Source organism: Vanellus vanellus (assembly GCF_965231255.1).
Source record: "Vanellus vanellus genome assembly, chromosome: 4".
NCBI lineage: Eukaryota > Metazoa > Chordata > Aves > Charadriiformes > Charadriidae > Vanellus > Vanellus vanellus.
Genome location: NC_138909.1, coordinates 9181010 through 9190462, shown reverse-complemented (window position 1 = coordinate 9190462; position 9453 = coordinate 9181010).

The following is a 9453-nucleotide window of genomic DNA, read 5'->3' as shown; positions in this document are numbered from 1 at the left end:
TATTCCAAATGGGCATTCTATGCTGTATGGTACTACTCAGTGCAACTTACAGCCTGACATATCTAGTCATAAATCTTAATATTCCAGAGTGGGTAACAGGTGGCATCAGTCAATTTCTTAAAAATAGAGCTCTTCCAGTGTGCAATGTCTTCTAACACCCAGCCTTTCAGACCCACACATCAATTCAGATTCTGCCAACTTTTAACCATTAGATATAAAAACAACCTTCAATACCAGTACTAATGGAGCTTAAACAAATGTTAAAAGATTGAGACTATCTTCTGCTTTAAAAAAACTCCTAAGATGTCAAACGCAAGCTCATAGACCTCACTGAAAGCTGATGCTGTGTGCAAGCAAAGAAACGGTTAACCTTTTCACCAAAAAAGTCTCAACATATTCCTGTTGTCTCCATTTGTGAGAAACAGATGACTGATATTCAGCTCAATCAGAGTCTGACAGCAATTACAAGCTCCTTAACTGTCACTCTTCTAACAAGGCCTAAGATTCTTAAGTGATTTCTAATGCAGATAGAAGGGCTCAGGGAGCATGGAACACAATTCCAATGGAAACTAGGCTTCACAAAACAGCTTGTAATTAGTATGTTCTAATTAGATGCTGAAAGACACACAACCATCCACAATTAATTCTATTCATGATATGGCTTAGGGAACGTCATAACTGAGTTAGAAAAGACCACAAGTGCCAAAAAATGTGAAAGCAATGATAGGTGGCTACCATTATGTGGCCTACTGAAAAACAAAAAAACTCATCTTGTGCAATACCTGGAATTTATTTTAAACAATCCAGTCCTTATGACCATAATTAGTTACATTACACCTGCTGAAAAAATAGACAATTAGTAGTTCTAATAAGCTAGCCATTAAGTTGTACCTACAAATGCCTGATTTTAAGAGCAGTACATTTACCAGTTTAAAAGAATCATTACACTTGTCAATTAGCAGCATCTTTTTTTAATTAAATCATCTTTCAACAAGTGGAGGAAAAAATACAGATGTTTCGTGAAGTTTAAACAGAGCAGACAATTCTTCAGACTATAATCCAATTTTAAGGGCTGTAATGGCTAAGCCAATGTTTTGAGCTGTAAATATTGATACACAAGCTAAACAGAGAAAGGAGCAAGGTTGCACAGATCTTTGGACAAAGTTCTACCCTAAGGAGGTTTTTCTGGTCTTGCTCATCAGGAAAAAAATGGATTTCAGCAGAAAAAAACCCCATACATTGTTGAAAACTATAGTGAGCTTTCAGAATACATTTAAGAATCACAGAGGGGGAAGGTGTTAATAATCAGAGGGGAACTCAGCATCTCACATTACAGTGAACACAAAATTGGGTGAATACAGTCAATGCTTGTGATGTAATCTGTGCAATCCATTTTAACAGATAAATTACACATCTTATAAGCAACATTATCACGATTCAGGCTTTGTAGACTCAGGAGGATGAAAATAAAGACTTGGCACTGTGATACTAACACATGCAGAATGTGATTACTTTTCTCCATATCATTTACTAAACCCACTAATTAATCTGGAGAGCCTGACCCAAGCATCAAACCCACAGATTAACTGAGATGGAAAGCAGTCAATTTACTTCTCTAATAAAACTAACTAAGCAGGTGCAGAAATAAAAAAAATAAATTTCCACTTCTTATTAGCTCAGATGTTCTTTTCCAATCCTGAATGTTAAATCTCAGTAAGTCTTGACACCACAAAGATGCAACACGTGGAAAGAGACTCGTTTCTGAGGGAACTTCCAGTTTATAAAAAAGCCCCCTTCCTTCAAAGGAAGTGCCTTACATTTGCCAATACCTTAAACTGTAGTAGTTATGCCTTTTTGCTGACCTGATGCCTGTGTCTATTTTCCTTTCTTTATGTCAAAACTCTTTCAACTGAAGTTTATTTTGGTGCTGGGTTTTTTTCCCTTCTCAGAGAGAGGACCTGGGGTCAGGGTTGGGTGGGGAAAGGGCTTATTTGCATGAGAACTGGGGTTGTTTAGCCTGGAGAAGAGAAGGCAGAAGGGAGAACTTATCGCTCCCTACAACTACCTGAAAGGATGTTGTAGGAAGGTGGCGGTTGGTCTCTTCTCCCAAGTAACAAGAGATAGGACAAGAGGAAACAGCCTCAAGTTGCGCCAGGGGAGGTTTAGATTGGATATTAGGAAAAATTTCTTCACTGAAAGGGTTGTCAAGCATTGGAAGAGGCTGCCCAGGGAAGTCGTTGAGTTGCCATCCCTGGAGGTATTTAAAAGACCTGTAGATGTAGTGTTGATGGCTTAGTGGTAACTGTGCAGTGCTAGGTTAACGGTTGGACCTGATGATCTTAAAGGTTTTTTCCAACCTAAACAATACTATGATTCTATCTCTGGCCAGAAAAATTCCACTGCAAGCACAAAACAAGTATCAAACCAGAGGCACTGGCAAGACAAAGCTGCTGCCTTTTAAGCAGCAGCCTGCACTCAACTTTCAAAACCATCTTTCATCCCAAAGACTTCACTAATGACCTTCTCATCAATAGTATCTGAACAGATATTATATAATCACCATTTCCTACCCAAAGAACAATTTTACTACATGACCTGACAGAGTTTGAAGTATGAAGTTGCTTAAAAGAAGATTTGACTTTCCTCCTCTCTATACAGATTATATCAACAATTTAAAAATTCAGATAAGATAGGCAGATCTATTTAACAATATAAGGAAATCATGATTAACGCTAGTTTGAGCAAAAGGCAAAGAGCCTGTAGAAGTGATTGAAGGGATCCAACAAAGAATAATAATGGAGCATAAAAAGCCACTGTGGCATAAACTACTCGAGAGTTCGGAAGTGACCAAGTACTCTGCAGCCTTATATATTTCATATTTAGTTTCTTTTCCATAACTATAGAAAACCACATTGAACTACATATACCACATGAACTACCACACTTATGCTGTACTCTCATTTCACATGAGGGACAGCATGCAGGGAAAGAATCTGTTACCAGCAAGATTTCTGTATTTATTGCAGAAGCTGGGAAGAATATCCAGAACAAACAAACAAAACAAAACAAAACAAAACAAAACAACAACAAAAAAACCCACCAAACGAGAAGGATAGAATCACAGTTCAGTAACTTGAATGATACCCTGGTAAATGGAATTGTATTTCTTCCTCTGACACAGTATTTTATGTGTTATTTGCCAAGCCACTGAAACCTAACTTTTCACAACTGACCACTAAATGTAATCCCATCCTGCCCCACATTCCACCTCTACGATTTTATTCATCAGGTTAAAACCTCCAGTACCGGTTAAAAGCAATAGCAATGAGAGGCTAGTTATGGTCTTCATGGTCTACCAGACTACAAAAGACAAATTTAGCACTTGGCTTTCATGGTCACCTGCTAATAGCAATAGAATGTGAAAGCATTTCTGGATCTAAAGAGAATATCCTGTAGAAGTCTCTGAATCCATTATTTTTTATTTCCCTGGCTCTATCTCCATTTCCTCTTTTCCCTCAAAGCTCTTTCCCTTGACTCTCCTGGACTTTTTGCCAGGCCAAGTCTACTCCCTCCTACCTTCCCTTAGTTCTTCAAGCATGTATCCCCAGCCATGCCCTTCTGTTTTCTTGTCCAGCTGCTTTTACGTTTTATATCCCTTTCCCAGCACTAGACTTCCTTCATAGCTCCATGTCCCACCCTGTGTTTCCCATCCCCTCTTCATTTCATGGTTCACACTCAGCCCACAATAGCTCAGACTGAGCTTCCCGATTTCCTGAATACTAGCAGTTTTCTTCTTTCCACTTCTCAGTACCTTGGTTCAGCATGAGATTTTGAGAACATCAGCAAGAGTTGCTTTGCCCCTTGGTTGTAACACACAGTTCTAGTGTAATTTACAAGTAATGAGAAACAACTGCAGGGAATTACAAAATAATTCCTTCAGCTGGGTTTCCAGATGTAAGAACAGATAGTGTTTCAGACCAGGACTCCATCTAGCACAGTGGCCTTTATCCACAAGTAGATGCCTCAGGAAGAGTAAGAACAGGAAGTAAAGAAAGCATATGCTTATCTTACTACACTCCCAAACTCCAATTATTTTCAGCTGAGGGGATTTCTTGAACCTGATTTTACATACTTAAAAACTTCCACTTCCAAGTATCTTTCCCAGTCTCCCACTGAGTCCACAGAAACTACTCAAGCACACAGTGGCAATACAATGTACCACCTTTCTCAGCTCTAAGCATGGCACTCACCAGCTTCCTATGATGGTCCACCCTCCTCACATTAGAACAAGTCAACCCCCATCCAGCTTCTCTTTGCTGTTACATCCATCCAAACTCCATACAGTAATTTGTAGCCCTCTACCACATCCTCAAATTACCTCTTTTCCAGGCTGAAGACAGCCCTAGCCTCACCAGTACATGCTCATAAAAAAAGAGCATTCCTCAACACATAACCTGTCACTGGGAGGCAGAAAGACCACTCAACATTGAACAAGTCAAAGCCTGGCAATTCTACCTGCCAGTGTTGTATTCCTACTCCCTGCAGAATCTTCAGAGAATTCACCTGTCAAGATCCAAAAAGCTCATTTGAAGATGTACAGAATAGTTTCTGAAAAGCTGTTTCACAGAGATTACACAAAAGACTCCTCCTGAAAATAATATGGACCTCTCACCAAATCTGAAGATTTCATTCTAGAAGTTATAAGAATTTGAGGAGGTACATGACCACATTTTTGTCTTCTGACATAACGAACTACCTTCCGCTGTGACAGTTAAGTATTTTGCTGAAATTTAAAAAGGTTTGAAGTAGATGCCTGGCATAAGGGGTTACAGACCTCCCTGTTAACATTTAGGAAAGTACTATGCAACTTAAAAACAAAGAAGCAATTAAATATAAACACCATGGCTTTTATAAGCTATAAAGCACTGAGAACAAGAAAGTACCAGTTTCCAAAACATTTAATTTTCTGATGGAAGCAAACTCAGCAGTAAGAAGGAAGTCAACCAATTAGACTGTGTAGACTTAAAGAGATGAATAATTTTATGACAGCTACTACTGGCACCGAGATATAAACTTCATTGCCTGCAGTGACTGAGTTCAAGAGACAGAACTCATGAAATGAAAGACAAGATTAAACTGGCTAAAAATGTGTTCTACAGAGGGGATCTCTATATTTTAAGAAGATGACATCTGAAAATTCCTTTTTTTTTTTCCTTTCCCCCTCAAGAATCTGTTGCATATTCCAAGAAAGCCACTAAGCCAGTCTGGCTAGGTTGGTTGTAAAACAGTAGTGAAGGCACAGTAATTTAGATTTTATTTCAGTGCTATTCAAACACAAGTTAGTTAGTACTGGTTTACCACATGTGTAAGAATACAGTTGTATTTGCACATAAACTACATAACTAGCAGAGGGTATTTACACACATACTCAGAGGTAGTCTATAGCATTATTTCTGAAAGTGAATCACAAACATATTTTGGTCGGTTCATAGCTAGCGCAGGGACAAACAGCACCTCCTAAACCATCACTTAAAACCCTCCCACAGACCCTGCAGCTAAGGCTTTTGCTTGTTTTAAACCAGAGGAAAGAAAACAAGCAGTGCCAAGCAATATGCTTGATAGAACTAGCTTCTAGAACTGAATTCTCCTGATAATACTGATATAATACTGATACTAATTTCAACAGATAGACAAGTAGATGGAAAAAGGCATAATTACGATACACTTCGTGTTAACTTGCATTGATCTCACTGGGACTGTTTGCATGAACATGCACATAGCTGTTTACACAACCAGTGTAAATAAGGTTGCTATAATCAGGCTTAAAGCACTTCCCAGTACTTCTGCTGAAGCACTGTTCAGAGACACTGTAGTAAACTAAAGCACTCACTAAAACCAAAAGGAAGGAATCATCAATAAAAGAAATGCAGGTTAACTATCAAACTTCAAAAACGTTCTTATAAATGCACTATAATTAAATGCAATTAAGTCTACTTTAGAGATGGCTTTGGCAGTGTGAAAGAATAGTTTTAAATTTTATGTGCAGGAAATTATGCACTGTACTGTTCATATTTTGAAAGCATTTTACACGGTCAGAATTTAAAATACAACAAACATTCTGTGCTGTGCCTTTCAGAGGCACAAAACACCTCAGTCTGGGAACAAGGAACAGCAAGCAACATAGTACTTGACATCACATTCATCAGTATTGTATCACCATAGTGCTGGGCAGTACAAATATTAACTTATTAGAAATGTTAGTTAACTAGAATAGATAATACAATAGCTATGCCACCCATGGCAAACAAAACATATATAATCCAGCACAACGTTAAAGTTTACTAGATAATATGTGAGCTTGCATATAAGAGAAAACAATTAAAACGTATACAAAAACATCGGCACAATGTTATTCTTGTTCAGAGCCTTTGCATAAACAAGAAAACCCACCAAACTCTGCAGTATCACTACAGGCAGTGTTAGATTTTATAACCTACTGTATGTGACAGCCTAAGTCGCTCCATCTTTGCATTTGAGACACAAATAATTTCTGCCAGTAGGACACATAACTATTCAAGTTTTCTTTAAAGAAAACTTTCTTTTTGCATATTTGTATTGAAGACAATAATTTTCTGTCCCTCCTGGGCTACAGCTTTTCATTGTTTCATGTTCCTCTCTTCTAGGCTTCACCCCGACATGTTTGCACCACTCAAGCCTCACCCTTGAAGGGGTGCACCATCTCTTACAAACCAGGATGTATTTTTAAAAATTATTCCTTCAGAATTTAGTCTTTCTGCAAAGTTTGCAAGAGACTATCCAAGACATATGTAAAAAAAAAACCAACAGAATATTCAAACCAGTTGTGTATCACAACACTATCTTTTATATTACAGACTGGCATCTCATAGAATTTATCTTCTGTTAACTTTGTCTCAAAATTATTTATAGAAATACTACTGTGGAAAAAGAAACATTAGAACTGTAACTAGACAGCATGACATAGTATTTCTTTTGATAACTATGTCTCAAAAAATCAAAATAAGCCATCATCAGCTTGACTGAAACATCTTTTTTCTAAAATCAAGGATATAGTAAGATAAGGAGCGAATCTGGGTAAGGATAACTAGGCTGGCAGCACCAAGGCACAGTTTTGATAACCTTCTTCTTCCACCTAGTGGCAAGAAGCATAAAAAACAAGGTCTTTGGGAGCACAGTCACAAAATGTGTTCAAACACCAACTCAATAAAGATTCACTGACATTATAAGGAGGCCAGAGTCATGTAGAATTGTGGTTTTCATGTTTAAGTTCACAAGTAATAAAAATACTATCACAAGGAGCTTAGAAATGCACTTACAAGAGAATTCTTGAAAGAAGCCTCAGTTCTCTTTACAGGTATATTTTTCATTCATAAAGCTCAGTATTTTTGTTTTCCAGGTTATCCAGTCTGACCATCTCATAAATAAGAGGTTGCAACTATCCAAATCTGCATTCTGCTTCATCTGCTCAAGTATTCACTGAGAAGATTTGAAAATAAAATTAAAAAACATTACAGCAAAATGTTGCGGCCAGGTGGAGGGGAGCAAACACACCGATACGATGTATGTTAGCGTCAATCTCCGCTAAGCTCCGTTTATTGTTAACACTCGGGTTACATATATAGTCATTCATATCTTGTACACGCGATCACGCATTGTTTGATTGGCTGTCTCGCTTTGTGCATGCGGCGAGCACGCAGGGTTATTTCACCCATGATTGGTTAACATTAGCATATTGTTTAGTCTTGCTCAAGCGTTATTTTTCTTGTGGACACCTGCTCTTGTTTTACTCTTTCTGCCAACTTTCCTGTTATCTAGTCTCAAGGTTAAGGCGTTCTTCACAATTTGCTATACACACGGTCTATTTTCCAAGGACTGGCTCCCACAGCAAAACTGCTCTGCATTTCATTAAAATTAAATTAAAAACATTAAAACAAATACTATTGTTGTATAAACTAAAACAGGTAATTCTATTGCCCTATAGACAGGGGGGTGGTTGCAGCAGAATATAAGAACTAGTTGAAAGTTTCTGTTGAATTATCTGCCCACAGCAGAAAAAAACATGCCTATTAGTACTGAGCACTGTGTGAGCAATAACCATTACCTCAACTGGAATTTTAAGTAAGGGCAGTGTTTTCAAGCTCACATTCTGCTTCTCTTTAGGATCAACATTCTCACAACAGAACCTACTGAATTAGAAAACGGATTAAACCAGAAGTGTGTTTTCAGAGGCAATGACAAGTTGACACTATGTCCTCGTGTGTTTTCAACTAACCCTGGCATTAAACTTGGGGAAACTCCATCCCTTATCCTTTGTGCAGAATCTTCTCCTGAAAAGGACAGGAACAGGGGAATTATTTCCCCAGGTTTAAAAAAAAAAAAAAAATAAGCACAGAAAACATACTTGGATATTTACCACATCCAGTATCTGTTAGCAGCAGGACTAACAAACCATGGCTGCTCATACATTTCCATTTTATACATATAGTCTGTCTCCTAAGCCTCTTACCTGAAGATAACGCTAGGGCATAGGCCTGTGACATTTAAGCTTACCTCTGCGACAGCACCTCATATCCCTTAAGTTCCACACATTTCCTAGTTTCCTAATCAAAGTCTAAAGGCAAGAGGCTATATGTACTACACCTGAAGTTAAGCACGCACCAACTGCCTCAAGTATTGGGCATTACAGCTACAGGATAGGGGCTGAGAGATGGTGTCTCCTTTTCCTCAATTTGGGTTGCTAGAGTGAGGAACTGCCTCCAGCTGTTCACATCCACACATTTTGCAAGAATATAGTACTTTTTGAGACTTCCTGTTTCTCTGCCTGCTTCAGCTGAAATTGAGTAATGGATTCAAAAATTGTTCTGGTAGGGGGGGAAAAGTCAATGACAACATTGCCAGAAAGGCAAGAAGGTACTGATAATCCAACAGCCTCATTTCCTTTGGAATTCTTGCTAAATATGACAAAATAATTAAAAACTGCCATGACATTGACTTCGTCACGTGTGAAAATGTCACACTTATGGCTATCTAAAGCTTTTGCAGAGCTAAAAAAAAATAAAAATCAAATACAGTGCACCACCCAGTGAGTATTTCCCCATTTCCAAAGTAATAAAATTCCTGCATCTTAGACTCAGTATGTCATGATATAACTGGCACAAGGCCAAATATTATCCACAGAAAACATTTATGAGACAGGTTGATTTTCATTTTAAGAGAGCAATGGATAAGAAGTGCTTACAGGGTTGAAGTGTTTAAAACCATTTAAAAGTGAAATGGATTTGTGCATAGAGTGTTTGTATGATCTATGCTTTCTATCATGCAGCTCTGCATTTTAACAAATTGATATCCTACATAAAGCATAGCCAGTGTGACAATTTAGGAATTTTTATCTGTATTACTCTTGATACAAGTTTG